Source organism: Aethalodelphis obliquidens, unplaced genomic scaffold (genome assembly GCF_003676395.1).
Source record: "Aethalodelphis obliquidens isolate GAN/ISIS:26980383/991018 unplaced genomic scaffold, ASM367639v1 scaffold10, whole genome shotgun sequence".
Taxonomy (NCBI): domain Eukaryota; kingdom Metazoa; phylum Chordata; class Mammalia; order Artiodactyla; family Delphinidae; genus Aethalodelphis; species Aethalodelphis obliquidens.
The window spans coordinates 30096729-30124291 of NW_020837954.1; the positions used below are offsets into that span (position 1 = coordinate 30096729).

The window sequence follows — 27563 nt, forward strand, 5'->3', positions numbered from 1 at the left end:
GTTTCTTCTCTGACTCTCTATTGTTTTGACAGGTAAGTGACATTAATCTCATCTCATCTGCTCCTACTTCCAGGAAGTTGATTCCCTAACTGCTGTCTTCTCTCCCCTGGCTCTGAACCGAACTTCCAGTGGCCCTTTGAAGACTTCCACCTGCATGTCTCTCCAGCGTCACGAACGTGGCACGTTTAAAACAGCTTATTTCCTGCTCCACTCTCCATCCTGCCCCTCACTCCCAGTCAGCGTTCCTTCCTCCCACCTTCTTACTTCTAATGGCACCTTTCCTCAGTCTTCCAGCCTCAAATCTTCATGGACAATTTTCTTCCTTAACTCATTCTTCTCTGCCTTCCTCAACCAGTGCATTTCCGTACACATTTTCTTTTCATTTCCACGAATACCTCAGGTCTAGGGTTTGTAACCTCATTCTATACAAATACTATTGCAGTAGACTCTAAACTGGCCCCCACCTTCCCGTCTTTTCCTACTCTGACTCATCCATACGTATTGCTGAATAATTCTTCCTAAACCACTATTGACTCTATCACTATGCTGGTTAAAAACCTTCAGTGGCTCCCTAGGGCCCCTGGATCTTAGCGTGGGAGTTTATATTTATCCTTATTGACTTTCATCTGGCTAGATTTGACCATCATTTCAGTCTGCCTGGAACTGTTCATATTATTGATCTCCCCCTTTATGAACTTGTACTGCTTATGAACCTACATAAGCAGAATAATTCTGGGTTTTTTTTACCCAGCTAGATTATAAACTCTTTGAGGATAAAGGTCTAGTCTCAGAGATGTCTTATTTTCCCCACAGAATTCAGAGTGTTTCATACGTACTTACTGACCCATTCGTTATTCAGTTAAGGGATGTGGATGCAACAGCAAGGAAATGTGGCAAAGGGATGAGGCAACTTGGATGGTGAAATTCAGAGGTTTTCATAAAACCCAGAAGACAAGAAGGAGTCAGCAAGGAGACATTTTAGAGGTTGGAGTTGAATAGATTCACAGTGGGCATTTTTTTTTTTTGGCACATGATAGCCATCCTTCCTTCTGTTGGCAATAGCACTCCTCCCACCTACCCCACCCGCCCCCCTAGATATTCTCAATCAGAAGTCGGCCTGTGGTCCAAGCCAATGAATGAGCATATTACCTGTCCTGTTGCTGTGATTGGTTCAGATATGAGCATGTCTCACCCTTATTTGTGCCAATAACAGTCAATCACAGGACTAAATACCTCTTGGGGGGAAATTTTTCTCCTGTGGTCCTAAGATAGGAGTGAGATGGAGAGCTGCTGGCAGCCTTCTTGCCACCAGGAGGGCAGGCCTTTCTGAGATGAAGGTAGCAGAGAAAGACATGGAGCTGAGGGGTGCAGAGAAACGTGGTCCTGATGGTATCACTTGGCCCCTAGACCCAGCCACAATTGAAGGTAATCTAGATGGGGATTTTAATTTCCATTTTCCAAGTCAATATATCCCCCTTTTCCATTTAACCCAGTTCATGTTTGATGTTTCATTACTTGTAACTATAAGAGATTTAAGGAACTCAGTATCAAGTCCATCGATTTTTAGAAAACAAACAAACAAACAAACCTGATTGAACTGCCAGGGCCCCATCTCTTTGGATTTCCAGTTTCCACATCTTGACATTTTAGGTATTTGGGTTTGAATTCAAGATTCCTTGACTAAAACCCTCCCCCTCAAAGACTCATTTATTTAAACCCCTTTATTTAACAGATGAGGGAGCTCAAGTTCAGAAACATTAAGTGACTTTCTCAAGATCACACAGCTAGCAGCAGAGCTAGGGCTGAAACCAGGGTCTCAGAATTCTTAGTCCCATGCTATTTCTTCTTAAAAACATAAAAGGTAAGACAAACAAAAGTGATAAAGATGGCCAACATTTTATTGCATGCCTTGTTGTTCATTGTGCCAACAGCTTCACATGTATTTACATATTTGAGTCTCCACAAGGCCATAAGAAGTGAGTGCTATCACCATCTCCATGTTTAAGGATTTGAGACCTGGAGAGGTTAAGTCAGCCTCTGGTTACATAACTAGGAAGGGACAGAGGTCAATTCTTCCCCAAGGCAACTTGGTCAAGAACTCCTGAAGCATATTTGAGAAGAGAGAGGTAGGGGCATGTGAAAAGCAGTTGCCCTGCCCCATATCTCCCAGCCAACCTGAATCTACCTGCAGCTGCCGGGGAAGGCACACCAGCTGCTTTCCCCCTCAAGGCCCTGCAGCTCACTTCTCTGCTGGAGGACTTTCTCCTGCTCGTTGCACACCCTCCATGAGTACACTGGTGTCAACAGGAAGTGAAGAGGAGCTCATGTCCCTGGGCCACCCTCTACCAGTGGGGAATGGGAGTTGGTGGATAATGCCCAGTGGGATGATTCTGAGGTGTGTTCCACATGGCTTCTCAGAGGGTCCCAGGTTCCTCAGGTGCCCTCAGTAGTAACCTCCTCATTGATGCATGAGTTATTGGTTTTCCCCCTCCCTTATGTTCCCGCTGCTTCAAGTCTGCTCCCAAGGATTATCACCAAGAAAACTGCTTGTACTCAAGGTTTTGTCTCAGGACCTCTTTGGGGAGGAATCCAAGCTAAGACACTAGTTTAGAGGGACGTATTTAGAGCCCTTGAACATTCTGTCTAGAAAGGGAGCACTATAGGAATTCTGCCTTGACTCTCCTAGAGGGAAGAGGACAAAAATGTGAAAAGAGATGTTTATAAAGGTGAATGTTTTCAATGTAAGAGCTGGAAGTGAAGTTAAAAAAGAAGTCTTTAAATGTCATTTGCCACACCTTGAGAGCAGCGCCTGTTGGCCCTTAGACCTATCTCTAGAGGGTTAAGGTAGACGGGTGTACCCTAAAGCCTCTGGTTGAAGGGAGGAGGGGTCAGAAAACGCAAAAGGATTCCTTCTTGGTCTTGCAGTGTGATTCAGTCCTTCCCTCATTTTGTGCGTTCAACTCAGAGATAAGATGACGCTTCTTGTTTCACGATATTTCAAAAGGCTCTTGCGATGGAAGGTAACACAGCACCTTTTTGTATTCCCAAGGAGCGGACTTTCTGAAGCTCTAATCCTTAAGCATTGGTTCTATTAAGTTTCCCCAAGGAGCTGGTGTAATCAATTTTCATATTCACAGGCCAGGTGTAAGATTTTGGTGCCTTCCTATACACTTTAGAGGCATAGTCCCCACTCTTGGGGGATTTAGACATTCCATTTTATTTAGTTTGATTTTATTGAATGCCTCTTCTAACTAAAAGTGATGGATAGCATACATTTGTTTCTTAAAAAAATAAATACCTTGAGGTTAACTTGCTTAGACATTTTTGGAGAAAATATTCTACGTCTCTTGAGATATCTTGAGATAATATTAGACATCCCTCTGTGTGTCTCAGTTAGGATTGAGGGTGGATGCTCTAGGATGGATACGTCTCTATTTTATGGAGATGTTAGGAGGACTAAATGCAATGAAGTACTTAGCACAATTCTTCATATGTGGTGAGTGGTGAATAAATATGATGATGATGATGATAATGAATCAATAGTGTTTTCATGTAAAGCAAAAATTTTCTTCCCTGGATTCCTAAAACAATTCTTATTTAATGTCTATGTAAAATTATCTATGAGGAAATCATTGGTCTCTGGAATTTTCTGTTTTGTTTCCTATTGTGTTCTTGTTGTGGTTGAATTATGTTAGACTTGATTTCAGTTTCTCTTGAAACCTTGGTTGCTGGGAAGTTACCCAGTGGCTGAACATGGTAGTAACAACTGCTATAAGAATATCCCTACAGACTATCAGGCAGCAAGATCTCTTAATAAATCTTGAGCCTGGTCTGAAGGTTAATGACTTTGAAGGCAGCCATAGTTGGCCAGTCAACCAAAGCCACATCAACTTTATTAATAAGATTTTGTGGAGTCCTTATCTATTTATGCATCAGTGGGCATCCTAGCAACAGAGCCCTTCTCTGGACTGCCCATGAACATTTTCAGTTTCTGGTTTCTGCGATACTTTCCGAGTACAGATGGATTTGTGTCCTCAACTGCAGGCGACCTAAGTGATTTTCATCACTTAGGGCTGAAATGCCTTTCCTTATGAAAAAAATCACTTATTAAATATACTTGGCTTTAGACGCCTTATGTGTTTTCTTGGGAGAAACTGTGAAGTCATTAAGACAGCTTAATGTGTATCCTAAATTCACCAAATCTGCAGGACAAATCCCAGCAACCCAGATGTCAGTGTGCCCTGCATACCTGTGAATGCTACCTCTAATTCAGAACGGGAGGTGTGGAGAAGGTACAGGAGCCTGGGTACTTCCAATAGCGATGTACGCAAAGCCACTCCCTTAGCCTGACACAGCTTTGCCCCCCCCCCGCCCCACTCATCAGCCTGTGAGCCCCCTTCACTCGGCTCAGGTGCTCTAACTAGAGACCCAGCAATAGGTAAATATAGACCTCTGAGTTGTTTCCAAAATCTCAGTTATTTACCTGGGTCAAGAGAGTAATTTGGTGTTTGGGGAAATAATTTTCTCAGCAGGCTCATGCAGCTACAAACCAAGAAGGTGCAGAGATTGGTTAAAACCATGGATTTAGGGTCAGTCAGACACGAGTTAGATTCCTGTTAGGACACTCACTACTTTATGACACTAGACAAGCTACTGAGTCTCTGTGATCCTCAATTTCTCTATTTCTAAAATAGGGTTAATGATGGCAAAGATGATGGTAATTACACCCTGTGTTGAGCACTCACAATGCCCTGGGAACTGTACTAAGTGCTTCCTGTACATCGTTTTGATCATCTTCACAACTCTTTGGGACGTATACCATCACAACAGATAGTGCTCTGTAAGTAGTCGTTACCGTAATGTCCACTACAAATGCCACCACCCCTGTTACTCCAGAGTAACATTCCCAGTCCCAGACACTGCTGCTAGGATGTGACAGATATTCTCACCTGCTTTCTTGAAGCACCAAAGCCTTTCCCTTTTTGTTCTAATGCTAGATCTATCCAAGATGCACTGATATAAGGAGATTTCTCTCCATCATTTATTTTTCTGAGAGTTGTGGAGTGCATGTAATTTTATCTTACATTATTTAGGGATGTTGAGCTTGTCTACTCCAGGTTTACTTAATGAAAAGACCTAGATCAAGAATTTTTCTATAGAATCAGGCTGCTTTAAAACTGAACAAAAATTTTAAACACATGAACAAAAATAAGAGCATCAATGATAAAAATCATCTTCCCAATAATCCTGTAAAAGTCCCTCTGACTCGGGTATTGAATTTTCTTTGACACAGTCGGGAGACAATGTAATTCAAGCTGTTCTGTAACAGCAGTCCTTTGTGACTCTAGCTCTGTTTTACCAGTGATCTGTTCTATTAATGCAGATGCCAGAGGAGCAGCAGTCCTGATCAAGACAAGGCCGTCAGCCTCCAGGAAGGTAAAATTTCTACTGCCAAAGACAATATAATATCCATTTCTACCTCTGGCTGTAATTTATTTGTAGTGTTTGGGTGGTGATTTAACCCATAATGCATTGCATTCCAAATTACAGTATGCTAACCATCTAGTAAGCTATCTTACACAATTAAACAGGCTGAAGAAACCCTGGAGTGCTCGTTACTGATGTAGAGAAGCACTTTACCACAGGTAGAGTCCTGTACTGCATTACACTCTAAACCCCTGAACCCATCCCAAGAAACATCACAGACACAGAATTACTCATCCTTTCCTTAAAGTGGCATATTTATTTTAGTTGGAAATTGTAATTTTCTACAACCTGAAGTTGAGACTTTTTTAATCAGGCACAGTTGCATGTAAGTCTATGCAGTGCACAACTGTCTTAATTTCCATAGAGAGGTGAGAAGGAAAGTAAATAACCTAACTTCAGAAACTGCACTGCTTTTGGAATACAGACTCGACTGCACTATTGCTTGGCTCATGTGGGAGCTTTGGGGAAGGGGAGCTCGTCTGCTCACTTTGGGGAGATTTGGCTGTGAGCTGCCATTTGGAAATGTCCCCTGTCGAGGACTGTGAGTTGGAAGCCCACTCGGGAGGCTTTTTCAAGGAGTATCTGGAACTTTCTACTGCATGCACTAAGACTAGGCAGAACCCAGGGAGCAGATTTATACCTGGGATTGGCCTGTGTGGCCTTACAAGGTTTCTTCTAGTTTAATGGAGTCTCTACTGAGAGACTGTGACACCACCACTCACTCCAAAAGCCAAGGTTGATACAGAGAGCACTGAAGGGAGCCATGGCTGCAGTATTCTCAGCCAGCTCAGTAAAATGGTAATCAGATGATTTGCAAACTTAATGAAAATCAGAATCCCCTGTTGGGCCTGTTAAACACACTGATGCCCTGGGCCCAGCCAACAGAGACTTTGATTCAGGAATTTTGTCACAGGCCCTGGAACCGTTTTTTTTTTTTTTTGTCAACCTTATTGAGATATAATTTACAAACAATAAAGTGGACTCATTTTAAGCCCAAAGTTCAGTCAGTTCTGATGAAAGCATACACCCCTGTAACCACCACCACAATCAAGATCTACATTTCCATCACCCAAAAACGTTTCCTCATGCCCTTTGCACTCAATGCCCCTACCCCCCAAACTCCTGGCCCCAGGCACCCATTGATGTGCTGTCACTATAATTAATGTCTTTTCTAGAATTTCATAAAAGTAGAAGCATGCAGTATGTATTATTTTGTGTCTGGCTTATTTCTCTGAGCATAATATTTTAAGATTGATCTATTTTGCTGCATATATCTTTGAATCATTCCTTTTAATTGGTATAGAGTATTCCTTTGTGTGGCTATATCACAGTTTGTTTATCCATCCACTTTTCGATAGATATTTGGGTTGTTACAGAGTTTTAACATTGAGGATAAAACTCTATGAACAATCATGTAGAAGTCTGTGTGGAACTGCCAGCCACACGACAAGTTTATGTTCAATTTTATAAGAAACTGCCAAGTTGTTCTCCAAAATGGCTGTGAAACCCTGAGTAATTCTTAGTCAAATCCCTTTCTCCTGCCTTCCCTAATCAAGGTGGTCTTACGACTTGCAGGTTCTCCAGGCAGCATGTAGCTTAAACGGTAAGATGCTTGCCTGAGTTGTTTTCAGGAACTTGGAGTCAGCTGTGTCTAGTTGGAGCTGAGCTGGTTAAGACTGGATAGGACCACTGACCCTCCAACTGGACATGTGTGAGTGACCTCTCTGTGACCTTTAGACATCAGAGGGCTGAAAACTCCACCCTCTGATCCTGCCAAGTGCCTGCACATTTGAGTGCAGAGGCCCTGTATCTTAGTTACACCTGTGCAGAAAGATTACCATTACCACATCTTTTACCAATCACATTTCTCCACGCTGCCCACTCCCTCCACACCTCAGACGCCCTGCTGCTTTATTCCTTATTCCATAAATACCCCGAGCCCCTTGCCTTAGGGAGGCAGATCTGGATTCTGGATCTGAGATTCCACCCCTTCCACTCCCAGCTCTCTTGGCTGCCTTGCACACATACCTTATCTTTGCTGCAAACCTCAAGGTCTCAGAGTTTTGGCTTGCTGTGCTTGGGGCAAAATAACCCTGATTTGGTAACAGCTGCACCATTTTTAGATTCTCACCAGCACTGTTTGAGAGTTGTAGTTATTCCATGTCCTCACCAACACTTGGTATTGTCAGTCTTTTTAATTTCAGCCACTCTAATTGGATACCAGTGTTTTAAAAAATCACCTAGGTGATTCTGATGCACACCAAAGTTTGAGAACTCCAGCTCTTATAAAATCAATAGCTTCTGACAGCCTGAAAACAGCTCAAGCCCTGAGTCCCAACCTCAGCTCTGAGCCTGCCAATGCTGTCTTACCCCTATGCTTGCCCCTAATAAACAGGATCCTGGGTCTCGATCTTTTCCATATCCAGGCTTCCCACCTCTCTACCCAGTGCTATGTGCTATCCTCACATCTGCCAGCTACAAAACTAGTGACCCTGGAACTGAATTGTATTGCATGAGTAGATGCTGCAGGGTGGTAGGGCTCACATGGCAGGCAGAGGGACCAGCAAGAACAAAGACTTAGAGGCATGAAATAGCCTGTCCCATTTGGGAAACTGAAGGTTGTTAGGTGTCCTTAGAGTGTGGCACTGAAAGGAGGACTTGGGGAGTGATGGCTAAAGAAGAACCAGACCACACAGGGCCTTTATGCATGGCTAAGTGTTTGGACTTTTTTCTAGGGGAGGCTGAAATATGGTGCATGGAGTACTCTCTTCTACTGTGTTGGAGAAAAATTACCCTAGTATCTGCACAGGAAAGAAATTGGAGGGGAGGGAAAGAGACAGAGACACTAGTTAGAAGACCAGTGTTATACCCCAAATGTATCCTGGGGATCTGCCCAGTTCCAACTCATTGTAGGTGCCTCATAATTATTTTTAAATAAGAGAATGAAAAAAATGAGTCTTTCTGCGTCACTCATATCTTGCTCTCTGGTGTCTTTCCCCCTCCTCTCCTGCCCCCCTAAAGGTGGTGGAATATATTGGGGCCAGGGGGCACTGGGTCCTTCCCAGATCTGAAGATCACCCCACCAAGATAAACTGCTACTTTGTCAACCTCTGGGGCAAGTTTGTCATCATTCAGGTTTATTATGACTGTTTCCACCTGGTCCTCACTTGTTCCTCCACGGAGCACTCTTGGAGCATTTATTATGAGGCAGGCATGAGCTGGGTGTATGGAGAGGGGAAAACACCATGTCTGCCCTCAAGAAGCCTATACCCTCTCCTCATCTTCAAGCCTCAGGCCGGGGCTCTGCAAACTTTGCCGATAAAAGGCCAGATGGTAAAAATTTTGGCTTTGGGAGCCATGTGGTCTGTTGCAACTATTCAACTCTTCCACTATGATGGTAAAGCAGCCATAGACAATAGCAAATAAACAGGCATGACTGTGCAACAATAAAACTTTATTTATGAACACAACAATTTGAATTCCATGTAATTTTCATGTGCCATTAAATATTCTTTTTTTTTTTGGCTGCACCGCATGCGGGATCTTAGTTCCCCAACCAGGGATCCTACAGTTGAAGCACGATGTCTTAACAGCTGGACCACCAGGGAACTCCTCAGTATTATTCTCCTTTTGACTTTTTTCAATCATTTAAAAAAAAAAGATTATTGTTAGCTCGGGGCCGTACAAAACCAGGTAAGGGCCAGGATTTGGCCCATGGGCTGCAGTTTGCTCATCCCTACCTTAGGCTGTCTCCTCATAATGTATGAACAAAAGCTCTTTCTTTTAGTAATAATTATGGTCACCACAACTTTCTCCTACCTACATCCCCTATTTCATGTCCCTCCTCCACCACGTACACACTCACCTAGTCCTGCATTTCTGCTCTTACAATGTAAACACGATGGACTGTGACCTCCCCCTGCTCAACAGCCGCTTCCAGGTGCCCAGAGCTGTACCCTGGCGTACATCCCAACCTCTGGGGCCCGGCTGCCTCTGCTCCTCGGGACCCCTCTCTGCTCTCCTTGTCAGTTTCCTCCACTGCCCTTTCTCACCTGCAATAACTCGTGTTCTGGCCCCTCCACACCGTTGACAGCTGCCCTTTCCAGGCTCTGCTCCTTGGCCCATTGCATTGCCTCAGCTTTGGATTCTTAATCTCCTTTCTCTCTGGCTAACTCCTGCTTGTTTCTAAGGCTCCGCCTGCATTTCAGCTCCGTGTCATCTTGAACCACATACCTGCAGGCAGAATTCACAGACCCCCTCTGGTTTCCCAGCGCTCCGTGCGTCCTGGCAAACCCGGAGTACCTTGAGGGTTGTGTCTTGTCCTCTTTCAAGCACCCGCTGCAGTGTGGAGCACATGGTGGATGCTCTGTGGACATTTTAATGAATTCTCAAATGTCAAGACCCCTCTTTATATACTTTCTAAAACTGTAGGTATCGTATGTACACTCTTTTATTGGTTTCCTTTTCCTGGTTTCATGTGTTATTGCTACTATTAAATTTTAAGTTTATAAGTGCAGACATAGTCTATTTTGTAGTAGACTTCCTTCCAAATACATAAAATAACATTCTGTGGCTCGTGGGTTCTCCTCTGGGGCCTCCAGGTGACCATGGTGGGCTTTCATTAGAGTATCTCTAACCAACTTGCCTAATACGGGCCACAGAATGTTACCGAGGCCCTGATAGGTCTCTTTTTTTTGACAGGTGAGGAAAGTACAGCTTTATAAAGATAAAGCAGCTGACCTGAGGACGCTGGTCAATGACAAAAACAGAAGAAGGGCCGGAAACAAGGCCTTGGTATTACCAGAATTTGAGTTTTTGATCCAGTTTGCAAGGTTAAAGTATTGAGCTCTGAATGTGGATTTGTAATTTATGAGAGAGTAGGTGTAGGGAGGGTGGCGGGATGGGGGCGTGCCTGGGAAGCTGGGCAGTGGTGACCTTTAGCGCCTCGCTTCTTCTGAATAGGATTCCTTGTTTGCTAGTCCTCCCAGCCCCTTTCTCGCTTCTCCACTATATCAGTCATTCCCTTAAAACAGTGACACTTATTATGGCTGGCAAACAAATGGTCGGGAACTAGGCAACTCCAATTATTGAACTCAGCATGTGAAATCATTTAATCAGAGCTCACAGGACTGAGGGGCAGTATTAAAAAGAAATAGGCACCCTGTCTGGTCCCCAGAATGAACTCTTTTCAGGAGAGAAGAGAGCTTATACTATTTATTGTGGCAGAAAGAAGATATACTGTAGTATTTAAATGAGAAAAGGGCTAGATGATAAGGGCTAGGAGACCAGGATTCCACTTGAACTCCATTCCTGATTTCTTTTTTTCAGTTTAATTTTGGAACAGTTATTTAATTAGAGTGTAACTCAGTTTCCCCACAATAACATAGAACCACTGCTATTTGTATCTTTTAAGATCTCTTAACGATACTGCCCTGGAACCTGGGTCAGAGCTCTCTGCCTCATCTTGCATTCATCCAAGGGGTTGTAGTTACTGAAAGGCCAATAGAGCCTCATTTTAAAGTGGCTTCAGCTGCAAGATGTGTGCCATGGTGCTGGTTGCACTGTGTACACAGATATATTTGTAAATGCTTAGAAGCCATAAGCACACATTTAAAAAGTAATTTTGTGTTCACCACCGTTTGCCTTTTTTTATGGTATAAGCAGCCTTTTGTTAAATGTGAGGTTATAGGGGATAAATGTTGTTCTGGGAAATGTAATAATTGGAAAATACATTGAAGACTGATCCAGACAGAGATGCTGAAGGTGGCAACAGTCCTTCCTTCACATCATTTCCAGCTTCTTTTGGTCGCCTCTTGGGAAGGAGCTTCCCAGGGCTGAGCTGCACTGGGGCAAGAGGCCGCCAGGGGACAGCCGGCCTTCTCACCAGCCCCGTCACTTGGAACAAGTGTGCACATGGTGGACACACATGCCCTCTCCCAAGGCATGGAAAACACTTGCTCTATTTGTCCTCAAGAATCTTTCATATTCTTTTCTGAGAAAAACAAATTAAAACTCTCCTCCTGACTGACAGAATTTAAAGAATAAATACACAATCATGGGAAGTAGGATACAACTTCCAAATGACCACATAGAATGTGCTTTCCTCACAACATACAGAGGCATACGTCATTAAGAAGTCCACAAACAATAAATGCTGACCATGTGGGGAAAAGGGAACCCTCCTTCACTGTTGGTGGGGATATAAATTGGTGCAGCCACTGTGGAGAACAGTATGGAGGTTCCTTTAAAAATAGAGTTATCGGGCTTCCCTGGTGGCGCAGTGGTTGAGAGTCCGCCTGCCGATGCAGGGGACACGGGTTCGTGCCCCGGTCTGGGAAGATCCCACATGCCACGGAGCGGCTGGGCCCGTGAGCCATGGCCGCTGAGCCTGCATGTCCGGAGCCTGTGCTCCGCAACGGGAGAGGCCACAACGGTGAGAGGCCTGCGTACCGCAAAAAAAAAAAAAAAATAGAGTTATCGTATGATCTAGCAGTCCCACTCCTGGGCATATATTCAGAGAAAATTATAATCTAAAAAGATACATGCACCCCTGTGTTCATAGAAGCACTGTTTATAATAGCCAAGACATGGAAGCAACCTAAATGTCCATCCACAGAGGAATGGATAAAGAAGATGTGGTACATATATACAATGGAATATTACTCAGCCATAAAAAAGAATGAAATAATGCCATTTGCAGCAACATGGATGGACCTAGAGATTATCATACTAAGTTAGGTAAGTCAGAGAAAGACAAATACTACATGATATCACTTGTGTGTGGAATCTAAAATATGATACAAGCGAACTTATTTACAAAACAGAGATAGACTCACAGAGAGAACAAACATGGTTACCAAAGGGGAAAGGGGCAGGGAGAGAGAAATTAGAAGTTCGGGATTAGCAGATATAAACTACTGTATATAAAATAAACAACAAGGTCCTACTGTATAGCACAGGGAACTATATTAAATATCTTATAACCTATAATGAAAAAGAATATGAAAAGTTTTATATATATATATATATATATATATATATATGACTGAATCACCTTGATGTACACTGGAAACTAACACATTGTAAATCAAGTATACTTCAACGCCCACCCCACCCCGAACCATACAGAGGCATGAGCTAAAACCTAATAATCCATTAAATAAAATTAATTTTACTTAAACACTGCCTATATATATACACATATATGGCATATACAGGTAGATTTTTTTTTGGCATCTTTTTATTTCAGTCCTTATCGTGTTTCAGAGTTGTCCTCTTATATCAGGTAGCTTCAAGAGGCTACACACGAGCCACATGTTGCATAGACAGCCAAGGTGGGTAGTGTGCAGTGTGGATGGTGCAGGAATTACTGGGGATTCGACACACTTTTTTGGTTCATGCAGGCTTCATGAAGCCTAGACTCTGTATCAGGTCTTGGAAGTGGGCTTGATGAGGATTTTAATATGCACTGTTTCTCATTTCATCTGAACTGAACTCTCTGGGGTCCGATGTCCGTGGAGGAAACTGGATTCATTTGCCTTAAGCAAAACATCATATTCTTCCTGCTTGGATAGTGAAACCTGGAGGGAAAGAAGGGCTAACAGGAGGCCAAGGGTGAGTAGTGAACAGGCCTACGTTAATCACTTTAATTTGATCGATCAAACAGACTCACAGAACCCTGTCACTTTTTTTTTTTAATCTTCATACAAGTTTTTTTTTCTGATATTTTTCTTTCTGTTTCTTTTGTTTTTTAATCTCTAGTTTTTTCTTTATTCCCCCCCCCCAGAAACAAACAAAAATATTCAAAAGACAGGTTTTGAGAACTATAACCAAGAAAAGTCATTCCCAGGAGAAAACATACTGAAGCACACGTTGGCTTTGGGCCTAATGCAGCCAAGAAATGATCTTTTAAAATATTCTGATCAGGGGCTTAGAAAACAGAAGGTTTAAGACTTCAGCTCAGAAGAGTATGATTATCTTGAAGCGGATGTGGTAGTTCCAGCCACGTAATTTTAGACATTCTAATTGGCAGTTTAAAAATAGCAGAGTTGCAGCCTCATCTTCTGGGCTATTCCCTTTGTTTTGTCCTTGACTGTGCTTTGTATTGAGGGAGTCTTCTGATGGCTGGGGCAGGTCTGGGAACCATGCATCCCTGGGTTCTCATCTACCATCTCCCAGGCCTGCCTGCCTCTGCCCTGAGATACCACAAAGGTAATAAAACTTATATTTTCTTAGGAATGCTCCCAGCCTCTGACTCACAGACATATTCCCCTTCCTTCCCTAATAACTAGGTGCTTAAAAGTTGCACTTCGATGATGCTATTGAATTAAATCCATCTCTGGGCACCTTAAGCTTCCAGCTGAACTGCATCATTTTCTTGCCAGGTAATAAGTACTTTAGGATGTGATCAAGAAAAGGAAAACACTGATTTCAAATAACCAATTATTTGCCATATTCTTTTCCATATTTGTGTGAGGCAGTGTCCATGTGCTGAAACACGTTTGTTCTTCTTTGCTACTGTTTCAATTGGCAGCAAGATAACATATCAACGTAGATACCTACAACAAAGCTGCCTCTTTCCCTTTCGCATTTTCAAGGAGCCCTAGGCGTCCCGTCTGGTCGGGCATGAAGTTGCTCATCGTCACCCAGTTTCACTCTCTTGAGTTTCCCTTCTTGAGACACTGGCCGCATCACTGAGGGAGGAGCGGGGCTGGGGTAAGAATTGCCTGGAACTGTCTTATCCAGGCAGAGGGTTTGGTGGGACCTGTGCAGGGAGATTCTCAAACCCTGTAGGATGTGGTTTATTATCCCTGCTTTAAGTTTTATTGCCAAGGAATCTTATACTTTCCCAACCAATGAGTCCACAAAAGCATAAACTATATTAAGTCTATAAATCCCAGAGTGCCAAATCTCTGGAGTAGCAAGCATCTGCTCTCTAACCTGCAGTGAGTAATAAATCTCCCTGTCCATTTGCATGGAGGGCTTTCAGTGCAGAGAGAGCACTGATGTTCTCTGGGCATCCTTTCTTCCTGCTCTTTTCCTCAGGGGGCCTTGAATTCAATGCTCTCTTACAACTTAAACACTCTTATAATGCACCGTTTTTAAAAAATAGGAAAACAAGAAAAAAAAAAGTTGTCTTTACCTGGCTGGTTAGATGCAGGAGGTGAAGCCTGCTGATATGAGGCTTGTCTTTCATCCTAAACTCTTGGAAACAAATGAGGAATATTAACCGAGGTGTGTGTCCCTCTCCACACTACTCAGTGTCTTCTCCAAGCCTCCTCCCGCGAGCCAGTAAGGAGAATACTATTCACATGAGAACGGGGTCCAGTCTGTCTCTCACTTTTCCCAGGAGTCTTGGTAAGAAAAGCAGCCTTGCTGCCCGGCAGGGGTGAAGGACAACCTGCGCTCTCCTTTCACAGGAGAGGAACATGAGGAAAGGTTAAGAATACACTCAGATGGTTCTCAGTGGGGCGAGACTAGGTGTGGTGGACAGAAATCATTATTTAAATTACTTGGCCCATTTTCCTTTCATTATATACCCATCGTAAAGGAATGGGACACCAAAGGTCCTGCATCCCTGAAGAACAAAAGTACAGTCACGCCTATTTTTCCGTGGACTCATGGAATTGAGCCTTCTTTTCCTGGTCCCTTATTGCTTCACATAGTACAGTCTTCCTTCTGTGCTTTGAAAAGCATCCTTATTACTCTTCTAATCCTATCTCTCCTTTACATCTTGCTAACAAGGCCTTCCACATATTTGCAGGTATTGGGTTGTGAGCCATTTTCCCTCTACTTTTTTTATTTGTAAATTACTTGATTTATTTGTAAATTACTTTTTAAAAAATTAATTGATTTTATTTTTAGAACAGCTTTCAGTTTATAGAAAAATGAGCAGAAAGTACAGAGTTCCCATATACTCCCTCACTCCCCCAGTTTCCCTATTATTAATAACCTTTCCTTTTAATTAACATTATGAACAGCAGTACCAGACAATGATAATTTTTGTGAGGAGGAAGGACTTTCACCTACAGTGTCTCATTTAACAGACTGTTCAGGAAACAGGGGTGTCACATGATTGCTGATTGTGGACATAGGACCTCGGAACAGGAGTGTAGTCTAGTGGTGGAGGTGACGGTGGCAGCAGCTGGGAAATCCCCCAGCTGGTGTTCTCAGTGACCCAACCCACATCCGCGGAATGCATTCAAGGAGTGGGGATCAAGTTGGGGCTACCAGGAAAGAAGAAAGAAATGAGGCTGTTTCCTTTGGCTGCTACAACTACAACAATCACCACAAACTTGGTAACTTAAAACAAGACAAATTTATTATCTTACTGCTCTTAATGTCAGAAGTCTTAAATGGGTCTCACTGGACAAAAATTAAAGTGTCAACAGAGCTGTGTTCCTTCTGGAGGCTCTAAGGGAGAGTCTGGGTCCTTACTTTTCCTATTTTCTAGAGGCCACTCACGTTCCTTGGCTCACAACCTCCCTTTCCATCTGCAAAACCAGCAATGGCTGGTGGAGTCTTTCTCATGTGGCATCTCTCTGACACTGACTCTCCAGCCTCTCTCTTTCACTTGTAAGGACTTTTGTAGTTAAATTAGGCCCACCTGGATAAACCAGCATAAGCTCTCCATTTCAAGGTGAGCTGATTAGCAATCTTAATTCCATCTACAACCTTAATTCCCCCTTGTCAGGTGAAGTGACATATTCACAAGTTCTGGAGATCAGGAAGTGGACATCTTTGGGGGTCATTGTTCTGCCAACCACACAGGGTATTATCCTAGAGAAGTAGAGCCTGGGATCAAAGTCACCAGTGAATCACAATCTCATCCTTCTCAGGAGTAATTAGAAATAGGGCCCAACCTCCTCCTTTAGCTCAAATGTCACTTCCTCCAGGAAGCTTTCTGTATCTGCTGATCAATATAGGAGATACTAGACCTATGGGGCACTTGAAATGTGGCTAGTCTGAACTGAGATGTGTTCTAAGTATAAAATACACACCAGATTTCAAAGACTTAGTACAAAAAAAAGAATGTAAAATATTTTTATGGTAATGATTTTTAAAATATGTTATACATTGAAATGATAATATTTTGGTATATTATGAAATTGATTTCTCCATATTTTTCACTTCTTAAATTGGCTTCAAGAAACTCTAAAATTGAGTATCTGGCTTGTACTCTATTTTTTCTGGACAGTGCTGCTCTGTAAGAACTCCAGGCTGAACCCAAGTGCTTCCTCTGTGTGCTCTTACGGTCCCTTATTCAGACCTCAGATATTTACCTATAGCATAATTATCAATTTGCATGACAATTTTTCCCACCACACAGTGAGTTGTTAAAGGACAGAGACTGTATCTTTTTGATCATTGTATCTCTAGTGCTAGTAGAGTGCCTGGAATGTTAGAGTAATAATAATTATCATAATCATAATTAACACTTATATTGTACTGTGTACAAGGTTTTGTTCCAAGCGCTTTACACAATAACTCAATCCTTATAACACTCTCTAGTTGTATGCGTTTAGGGAAGTTATTTTTAACATTTTATGCCTCAGTCTCCTCACCCATAGTATGAGGCTAGTAATAGTACCTACCTCAAAGCTGCTAATTACGTGAGAATTAACTAGTTATTTTATACATACACATATTTACATATATACATACATATTGCTAGGGATAGGTTTGACCTCAGGCAAAACCTCAAAGGTGGAATTTTCTTTTGCTTAAGGTCCGATGAACTCAGAGAACAGACTGGAGTTGGCCACGGCTGGGAAGTGTGAAGCCCTGCCCAGCATGTTCTGAGCCGCCTGGAAGAGTACAGCCTGCAGAAGTGGGTAAGAGGAAATTGCTGCTCCTGTTTCCAGGCCGCGAGCACCCCCCCGCTTAGGGAGAAGCTCCCCATTCACTTTGCTGTCCCTCACCTGATACATTGATTCTAGAAAATCAGGGACAGATGAGGGTATCCGCGAACCCACCCAGGGTCTTCTGCACATGACCTGCCAAGGGGATGTACGAGGACTTAGTGGTGAGATGGAGTTTGCTAACGATTTCTCACTGAACGTAGCAGCTTTACACATAAAGTTATTCAGTTCCTGAAGCTTGGTATATATGTTACCAATCAAGGCAAAGTATATATGTTACAAATCATTATTTTAAAAAGAAAAACTAATTTTAGACCATGACTCCAAAGCCAGTTGTCCACATAGTCACCTCAAGGAGTTTATTGGAGCCACCAATAAATCGTTCACTTCTAGCATTTGGTGTGAGGGTCTCCTCTAGATGCAGCTTTGTCTGTCTCGAAGACCTGCAGCCCTGATGAATCCCCACTTGCAGTCTCTCTGGTTCCTTCTCAAGCTATTAAAAAGTCGAGGTCACTCTGCAAGGCTTGGCCTGTAAATTTCAAACTCCCAGCCTAAACATGCACAAAGTGTATGAGTGGGTCTCCAGCAGATTTCACTGCCACGGGGAGGTGAGGGAATCAAAGGCAGGGGGTTGGTCTCTAAAAGGCCTGGAGAAATTTATGGCTCAATTTAAAACCACTTGTAGTTTATCAAAGCAAAGGAAATGTAATCGCCAGCTTTGGGGCAGGAGTAGATTTTCTGTTAAGAGTGAAAGGGGCGCCTGTCTTTCTACCCAGTCTTCCATAACAGCAGAATCTTTCCCCAAATCCCACAAATTTGGCAACAAAGCAGTCTCTTTTTGACGTGACCAATGATGAAACAGAATTTATAAATGTCAACACTGCCTTTCTAATCCTTGACTAATTGGGGAGGCCAGGAGCCTCGTGGGATGGCTCAGTGATGTCACACAGCAGTAGAAATACAAAGCCCAGGCGGATATAAACCTGTGGGTTTGGTCTCAAACTTGACCATATACCTGCAAGACCTTTGCCAAGAAAACTAACTGCCATTCCTGAGAGGAGTGAAATAGAGGATCCCTCAGTCGAGTGTTTATTAGTTCTTTGATGGTGTTTAGGAGTTCAGTTTGCAAGCCACACATGCAAGTACATTGAAGCACGTTTGTGGTTTTCTCTATGTATAATATCTAGGCTCTGGGAGATAGATGTTGCACATTTTCTATTAGGTGGTAGTTAGTAGGAACAGAAACCTGGCTAAAGAGGCTTAAACACACAGTTGCCATGCAGAAAGTTATTTCTCCCATGTATTAAAAAGTCTGGAGGTAAGTAGAGACTGTCCTTAGTTCAGTGGCACAGAGATGTCAGAGCTAAGGTCTCTGTGATTTGCTTGGCTGCTGGAGCTCGAGTCATCACTTCTGAACCTCAGGCAGTAGAAAGGGCAGAAGGGGAAACAAGGGTTTTATTGAAAGCCTCAGCCAATGACTTCTGCTAACATCACATCAGCCACACTTAAATATAAAGGAGGCTGGAAATTTTAAGTTTTTTCCCCCACTGGGCACTTTTTTGTCTCCAGTAACTGGGAAAAGAGGGTGAGGGTGGATTTGGGATAGGCAACTAGAAGTTACTTTCTAAATTTACAGCCAGCAATTCAGTAGTGTGGGAAGATATGAATCCAGCCTCAAGGTTCACGTGAACTGAAGTTGTTTGCGGGCTGATCAAACTCTTCTCAGTGTATATGCATTTATTACCTACTACTCTTCTCTCTTTCTCCTTATATTATCTACCTACAAAGCCCTTCGCTCTCCTTAAGATCAGGAGTCATTTCTTATTTGCTTTCTTATTTGGTCTAAGAGTGATATTTGGTCCAAGAAGAGATATTTATCGAGTTGAATTGTTTGATGAATAGGGATTGAATTGGATGCTGGGTGGTAGAAATATTTACACAAATACTGTATAAAACAATCTTTGATGTATTCAATAGTTTTAGGTTGAGCAAAAAATTACTAGGGAAATATGTCTTCTGTTTTTGTTCAAGGAGTTTAGATTTTAAGAGTGACAAGAAACATTTGAAGAATTTTGTTTTTGTTTCCCAAACTTATTTAGAAATAATTTACAAATATAATTGTATATATTTAAAGTGTACAATGTGATGATCTGATATACATCTACATTGTAGAGTAATTACTACGATCGAGATTATTAACATATGCAGCATTTCACATAGTTAACTCTTTTTGGTGTGTGGTGAGAATGTTTAAGAGCTACTCTCAGCAACTTTTAAGTATATAATACCATATTATTAGCTATAGTCACCATGTTGTGCATTAAATCCTCAGAGCTTATTCTTCATATAATGAAAATATAATGTACCTACATCTCCCATTTCCCTCTCCCCACCAGCTTCTAGCAAACACCATTCTATTCTCTGTTTCTATGAAATTGGCTTAAAAAAAATACTATATGTAAATGCTACCACACAGTATTTTTCTTTCTCTGACTTATTTCATATAGTTGTTCCATCCATGTTGTTGCAATTGGCAAGATTTTCTTTTTTAAGTCTGAATGATATTCTAACATATAAATTTTCTTTATCCATTCATCCATTGAAAGACATTTAGATTGTTTCCATATCTTGGCTATTGTGAATAATGCTGCAATGAACATGGGAGTGTAGATATTCCTTTGAGATACTGATTTTGTTTCCTTCAGATATTTACCCAGGAGTGGAATTGCTGGATCACATGGTAGTTCTACTTTTAATTTTTTGAGGAACCACCATACTGTTTTCCGAAAAGATTATACCAAGGAGAAATGTCTTCTTTAACACTTCTGCAAGATATATTACCCATAGGACTGAGCTTGAATGAGGGAATAAAACACAGGCTTCATAAGCATTCTTCCCCACCCATCTTATTTCTATATTATTATTCTATAGAACTCCTCCCTCCCTCTTTTATCTGAAAAGAGATTACTCGATCAGTCAACAATAGCATCTACAACATACCATGCAAGTCAAGACGTTGGATCTACCGGTGATTCCTCATCCTGGCTGCAAATCAGAATCACCTGGGCAACTGTTTTAAAATACAGATTCCCAGGGATTCATTCAGAGATTCTGATTCAGAAAGTCTGGGGTGGTGTTCCAGAGTCTGTAACTTTACAGAGCACTCCAGATAATTCTGATGTGCCACCAGATATAGAAATCCTTGGGACAGAGCCCTTCCTTCTTTGTACCACTGTCATGGCTCCCCTGGAGAGCATCTATAGGATGCTACAGAAGCTTGTTCACGTGTCTAATTCTGCCAAACTCTTAAGGTGGAGACTGTCTTTTCTCGTAGCATCCCTTCTGAGCCCAGTGTCTGAGTGTCTAGTGCATAGTAGGTGCTCCATAATTATCTGTTACATTGTTTAAACAAATGGAATGTATAATTATCCACCTCCACAGAGTGCTTCTGAGAACACTAGCACAAAGAAGCTTGTCTTATTACTGAGCAACCTGCTTAACTTAGTGCTCAGGGGCAGAATGAGCTATGGAAGTGACCACAGAGGGATTTCTAATGAACTTGGTGGTAAGTCACCTTGACAGCCCTGAGATTCTTGAACTTTTTTAAAAAAACAAAATAGCATATTTACAAATAATTGTGGTGCCAGTTACCTATGGTGATTATAAGACTTATTTGAAAGAATTCATGTAAAGTGCTTAGTGCAGTGCCAGGAGCAAAATGATAAATGTTAGATGATGATAATGACAATAACAATTATAAGAGAAAAGCCTTCTTATTAAAAAACTTAGAATGTTTAGAAAAATATAAGAAAGAAACCAAAAATTTACCCTTAATCTTGCCAGCAGAATCAGTAACCTTGAATTTATGATTTTTTCAGTTTTTTCCCCAAGCATCTATATTAGCAGTACTTTTAAAATATATAAAGTATATATTAAAAGTGTATATTATATGTTTTTGAATGGCCAGTAAGCACATGAAAAGATGCTCAGCATCACTAATCATTAGGGAAATGCAAATCAAAATCACAATGAGATACCACCTCACACACATTAGTATGACTACTATCAGAAAAACAGAAAATCACAAGTGTTGACGAGGATATGGGGAAATTGGAAAATTTATGCACTGTTGGTAGGGATGTAAAATGGGACGGCCACTGTGAAAAACAGAATGGCAGTTCCTCAAAAAATTAAAAATAGAATTACCATATGACCAGAAATTCCACTTCTGGGTATATACCCAGAATAATTGAAAGCAGGGTCTTGAAGAGGTATTTGTATAGTGCTGTGTACTGAATTATGTCCCCTCAAAATTTATATACTGAAGCCCTAGCCCCCAATAAGATGGCATTTAGAGATGAGGCCTTTGGGAAATAATTAAGTTTTTAAAAAATTTTTATTTTATATTGGAGTATAGTTGATTAACAATGTTGTGTTAATTTCAAGTGTACAGCAAAGTGATTCAGTTATACATATACATGTATCTATTCTTTTTCAAATTCTTTTCCCATTTAGGTTATTATAGAATACTGAACAGAGTTCCCTGTGCTATACAGTAGGTCCTTGTTGGTTATCTATTTTAAATATAGCAGTGTGTACATGTCAATCCCAAACTCCCAACTTATTCCTCCCCCCCCGACCCTTCCCCCCTGGTAACCATTAGTTCATTCTCTAAGTCTATTTCTGTTTTGTAAATAAGTCCATTTGTATCATTTTTTTTAGATTCTGCATATAAGTGATATCATATGATATTTGTCTTTCTCTGTCTGACTGACTTCACTTAGTATGATGATCTCAAGGGAAATAATTATGGTTAGATTAGGTCATGAGAGTGGGGCCCTCATGATAGGATTAGTGCCCTTATAAGAAGAGACATCATTATAAGAAGATACCACTTATGAGATACCTAGAGTAGTCAAAATCATTAAGACAGAAAGTAAAATGGTAGTTTCCCTGGGCTGGGGAGAAAGGGGAATAGGGAGTTATTGTTTAATTGGTACAGAGTTTTTGTTTGCAAGATGAAAAGACTTCTGGAAATGGGTGGTGGTGATGGTTACGCAACAATATAGATGTACGTCATACCACTGAACTGCACACTTAAAAATGGTTAAGATGATAAATTTTATGTCATGTGTATTTTAACACAATAAAAAAAACTAAAAAGATATATGTTTTAATATATTTAATATTTTATTTTAAACATATTAATTTAAATATATAAGGTAATATAGTTTAAATATACCTTATGTTACATATAATATAAATAAAAAATATAGATTTAGAAATCTAAGCTTTGTATCAAGCAAAGTTTGAGCTGGCTATTTATGCCTCACCCATTGCACCAGCTTCATTGGTCTGAGCTCCGTTGGCCACCCCTCTCTCTTCCTTTCTGTACAGAACCCAGCCCACCACTCTGCACAGGCCAACCTGGGGTGGCAAGCCCAAACTGTTCTCACAGGGATGATGGTTAGTGTGAGCAGAGCCTGAACAGCCTGGTCCTGTCGTGGGGCTCTGCTGAGCTCTGGGTCACCATATTGCCAACAAGGGGAGCTTTGTCCCCCTCAAGCTGTTAGCATGTTCATTACCAGCCCTCCCTCTGCTGCCAGTCGGAAAGATGACACGCGGCCGTCTCTTGGTTGCCACACGTTAAGCCTCATCTCACAATGGGCACTTGGTCTGGAGCTATCCCGGGTGTTTGAAAGCGACATTGCTGTTTCCTACAAGCTGAGACCCATGAGTCATTTCCAGCCAAAGGTAAAAATTTACATTTCAATGATCAGCAAGTTTGAGTGCATTTAAGAAACTGGCCAGAGTTGCTGGGCCCCTATACACAGGTTTTGTTAATGAATTTTGGCAGAGGGGAGCTGCATTCGTAGGCTAAGTATTAGAACAAAAAGGACCTGTTTTCCCATGTAATGAATTGCTGAGAAATTATTCAAAATGTGGCTTAAAAAGCCTCTTGCCAGCAAGCTCAATTCTCTGAGTCATGAATTAGATAATGGGCTTTTATAAACCCACAGAGGGAAACCCTCTGAGGATTTTGTGGGTGAGCAGAGAATGTCTGTCCAGGACTGCCACCTTCTCCCAAGTGCTTCTGCATGATGCAGAGGCCCAGGGACCTTGTCTACAAATGTCAAGGCCAACTGGACCACCGTCAAGGGTGTAATCAGGGGTGCTCACCCTGAACGTTTGCCCAGCACACAGCTGTAGGTCTCACCAGAACACAGCAGAGTGCTGCGCTGCCCGGCCCCAGGAAACAGAGGCCGCTGGGGGAAGAACGGTCTGGTGGACAAGGCAGGCCTCCTCCCCAGCACCATCACCTTCCTAAAGATGTGGTCCCTGACCCCACCCACAGCCCTAATTCAAATAAGACCCAAGCCTCCCATAAGACTAAGGCTTAGAGCTCCTAGGGGTATAAGAGGGACACTTTGAAGGTGATTCCTTAGAAACTAAGCTACACATAACAGGAACAGAGTCCCTTTCACAAACAGAGCTCCAAGAATGAAGGAGGTAGTCACCAACCAAGAGCGTCTCAGACTGTGACAGTAGAACTTCATGATGTCCTCTAACCAAGCTCTCCCTAAGGTCAAGGGCACTCATGGGCACACAGAGCTATTCAATGTATTTTTTTCCTTTTTCCCCCCACCTGAATGTTCTCTGCTATAAAAGATACAAACTGTTTCTACCCCCACAGGGAACCTTGCCCTGTGTAACTTTGATTACCTCTCAGGCTAGCTGCCTGCCTTGACCCAAGTATAGCTCAGATTCAACTATGCCTCTTACCCGCTGCCCACTTTGGCTGCATGTGCCCTTGGACCACCAGCTTGGAGCTCTGGCCTGGCTCCCAATAATCACTTGGGCATGAGGACAACCTGGATGAGACATCTGTCAGCCCAATGATGGCCAAGATAATCTGGCAACACCTCCTTTTTCTGATTCCTAAGACATTCCAAAAACTGTTTAGCAGTCTCATATAACTAGTGGCCATAGAAGCCATGAAGGATTGCCTCTGTAAACTTTACATGTTGTTTGAGAGGGAAATAAGCACAGAGAGGCAAGAAGGGTTTTTCTTATAGTGGAGCCAGAAAGATACAATGGGTGAGAATGCCCTCAAATCACCCCAGTATAAAAGTTTAAGAAGGACAGAATTCCCTTCTTAGATAGTACTGGGCCTGGAGATGTCATTCTGGGAGTGACAACTCCCATGTTTCTACTTCCAATGGCTTGCACTACTCTCTCCCAAAACTTCAAGGTTCAATGAAGTGTAGACCTAGGAACTCACATCTACTCCTGGGAACTAAAAGGGCAGGTTGATATTAACAAGAGTTTTGGTGGATTCTGGAGGTGTGGGCTCGAAGCTGTTCGGCTTGTGTGGTTAGAACACTGCAATAAGCAGACTAAGTTCATATAGCCAGACGGCCCAGCCAGCATTCTTCCCATCTGTGGCTATACTTGTCACCCCTAGTTTTATGTATGGTCACATTGGGATGATGAGTGTGTGTTTATGTCATTCCTCCTTTAATTCAGTAAGTCTGTATTGAGTACAATGCCCAGCATTTTAGTAGAAGCTTCAAGATATAAAAATAAGTGTAAGTTATGAACTAGTTGAGAATTTCCTCAAATTTATCTTTTTCCTCTTCATCGGAAGGCTCTCAGCTGATAACTTTAACTGGAAAACTCAGCCTCGAGTTCTCAGCCATTGTGATTCAAGTCAGCAAGGTATTAGCAGCTACAGACCCTCCAGAGGTTGTAATCTGGGATTTGTCTGGCAATGGCGAGCCCCAGATCAAAGCCAGCACCCCGGTCCTCATGAGTGTGCTCTGATTACCTTTGTTTCTTGATTGATACCTGAGGTTCCCTGCGGGATGTGAAGTTTTGGCTAGCTTTTGCCAGTATGTATTCTTGAGGGAGGAATACAGATCTCTCAGTAACCAGCATTGCTGAGTGGAACCCTGTACTCAGGGCTCCACTCAGCCCTCAGGACTTTGACATGTTCACCCCTTGACTTGCATATTGTCTGCTGCCTTATGCCACTTACCACCTGAGGATCACGTGGCTCTTGATGCCATTTGGTCAAAGCCAAGGGCAGCATTTGCATTTGGACGACTGGCCAACAATCCTTCTTGATCCACCCTTGGTTCTATTATGTCCTGGCCTTCTCGGTCTCCCTGGCTTACACTGAGGTCCCTACATGAATTGGAGCTGAAATCCCCGAGAAATAAAAACCTGTGATAGACAAACTCCACCATCCTATTTATGCCAGTTGTCAGTACTATTCCTTTCCCATGTAGTTAGCACCCAGTATCATGATATCTCAAAGAGCTTCCAAAATGAGGGTTCTTTCACCCTCTAACTGACTATCCCTCCAAATGCTTAAACCCAACCATTCCATCTGTTTAAGGAAAAGAATTTTAAGTCCCCATTTCTACACAGCCTTGTTCTTCTTAATCATGTACCTCTAGGTTGAAAACCCAGAAGTTTAGAAGGGAAGATAGAGGAGTGAGAAACCTGTATGAACAATAAGTATTAGCTGAACTACAAGTGAGTTAGCGATAAAATATAATGAGATGTAAAATATAGTAAGATGAAAAGGATGAGACCTAGAGAGCATTTAAAGATGTTGAAAGTAACACATGATTTATCCTTATTTTTAAAGTTATTGAATTGCCCTGTGGTGCACATCTGCATTCTTTTCTTGCTATCTATGCTCCTTTTTGTTTGTTTGTTTGTTTGTTTTTTTATGGTACGCGGGCCTCTCACTGTTGTGTCCTCTCCTGTTGCGGAGCACAGGCTCCGGACGCACAGGCCCAGCGGCCATGGCTCACGGGCCCAGCCACTCCGTGGCATATGGGATCTTCCCGGACTGGGGCATGAACCCGTGTCCCCTGCATCGGCAGGCGGACTCTCAACCACTGCGCCATCAGGGAAGCCCCTAACTATGCTCTTTTATGTGGATAAAATTCCTCTTCTTTTTTTTCATTCTATTCTCATGCTCTGCTCATGCAGCACCTCTGGCTACAAGGGTCCATGTGGACTGGTCTTGCTAATCAGAAGACTGCACCCCCAGCTATGGGATTAGACTAGGGTGAGCACATGTCTTAAGCCAGACAAATGAGAGGCAGCCCATTTTGGGGTAATGCTAATATTAAAGATTATGGGGGAAAAAAAAGACTATGGGAACATTTAATTGCTGGGAATGATTTTGTCCACCATGCAGAGACATCCTGCACAGAGGAGAGCAAGGCCTTAGAATGTAATGAAATAGATTCCTGATGACACCAATTGACCCAGCCATGCCAGAAGCCAGAAGACTTATGTTCCATGGACTATTCAGTGGTGTGAACAAATACATTATGCTTTCATTAAGCCAGCTCGTATGAAATTTCTCTCATTTTAAATCAAAAAGTTTCTGACAAGTATCTGCCTTATCTTTAGGATGATGAGAACTTAGCCTAGGACACAGTGAAAATTAGGAAGGAATCAAGTGGTGGGTGTTAATATAGCCAATAAATGAAGAACACACTTGTAGTGAGGAACACCTACGGCAATTTCACAGCAATTAACGGGGTCTAGCTTTCAAAAGCATTTCTTCTCTTTCATAGGGAGCTTGACATTTGAAAATGAAAAGATTTTACTGTAGAGGACCAGATAGTTATGACATGAAAAACACAGTTTTCAAACATGTTGGCTAAAGTCATTGGAAAGGGCTGCATGATCAAGCAAACTTGAGGGAAACCCAACTGTTTTTCAAGCATTTGGAACTAAAGTGGAATGAATCAAATGACAAATCTCTCTGCCCTTTCACTTTGTCATGAAAATACTAAGTGCTGAGCCTTATCATCAAAATGAACGTGTCATGATACAAAATTTACTTTAGCAATGGAATAATTTGCAGGCACTATGAATTGGTTACACAGAACAGAAAAAGAAAAGTATACAGAAAATGCTAAAGATGCCACCAGAAAACTACTACAGCTAATCAATGAATGTGGTAAAGTTGCAGGATAACAGTATTGCACAGAAATCTCTTTCATTGCTATACACTAATAACAAAAGATCAGAAAGAGAAATTAAGGAAACAATCCCATTTACCATAGCAAGAAAAAGAATAAAATACCTAGGAATAAACCTACCTAAGGAGGTAAAAGACCTGTACTCCGAAAACTATAAGACACTGATGAAAGAAATCAAAGGTGACACAAACAGATGGAGAGA

The 27563-nt window shown here is 42.0% G+C and overlaps 2 long non-coding RNA genes across 3 annotated transcripts; both read left to right on the forward strand.

The window, feature by feature from the left end:
• The first annotated feature begins 4703 nt into the window (after nucleotides 1–4703).
• On the forward strand, nucleotides 4704–10341 carry LOC113623034 (uncharacterized). Its single transcript, XR_003433742.1, has 3 exons — nucleotides 4704–4840; nucleotides 5384–5436; nucleotides 9036–10341. It is a non-coding gene; the product is annotated as an uncharacterized LOC113623034 (long non-coding RNA).
• A 2305-nt stretch (nucleotides 10342–12646) lies between these two features.
• Nucleotides 12647–26678, forward strand: LOC113623035 (uncharacterized). Of its 2 annotated transcripts, XR_003433744.1 has the most exons (4): nucleotides 12647–13101; nucleotides 13779–13871; nucleotides 17216–17321; nucleotides 26566–26678. It is a non-coding gene; the product is annotated as an uncharacterized LOC113623035 (long non-coding RNA). The 2 variants fall into 2 exon arrangements; XR_003433743.1 differs by lacking the exons at nucleotides 12647–13101; nucleotides 13779–13871 and adding an exon at nucleotides 15378–15785.
• Nucleotides 26679–27563: the final 885 nt, after the last annotated feature.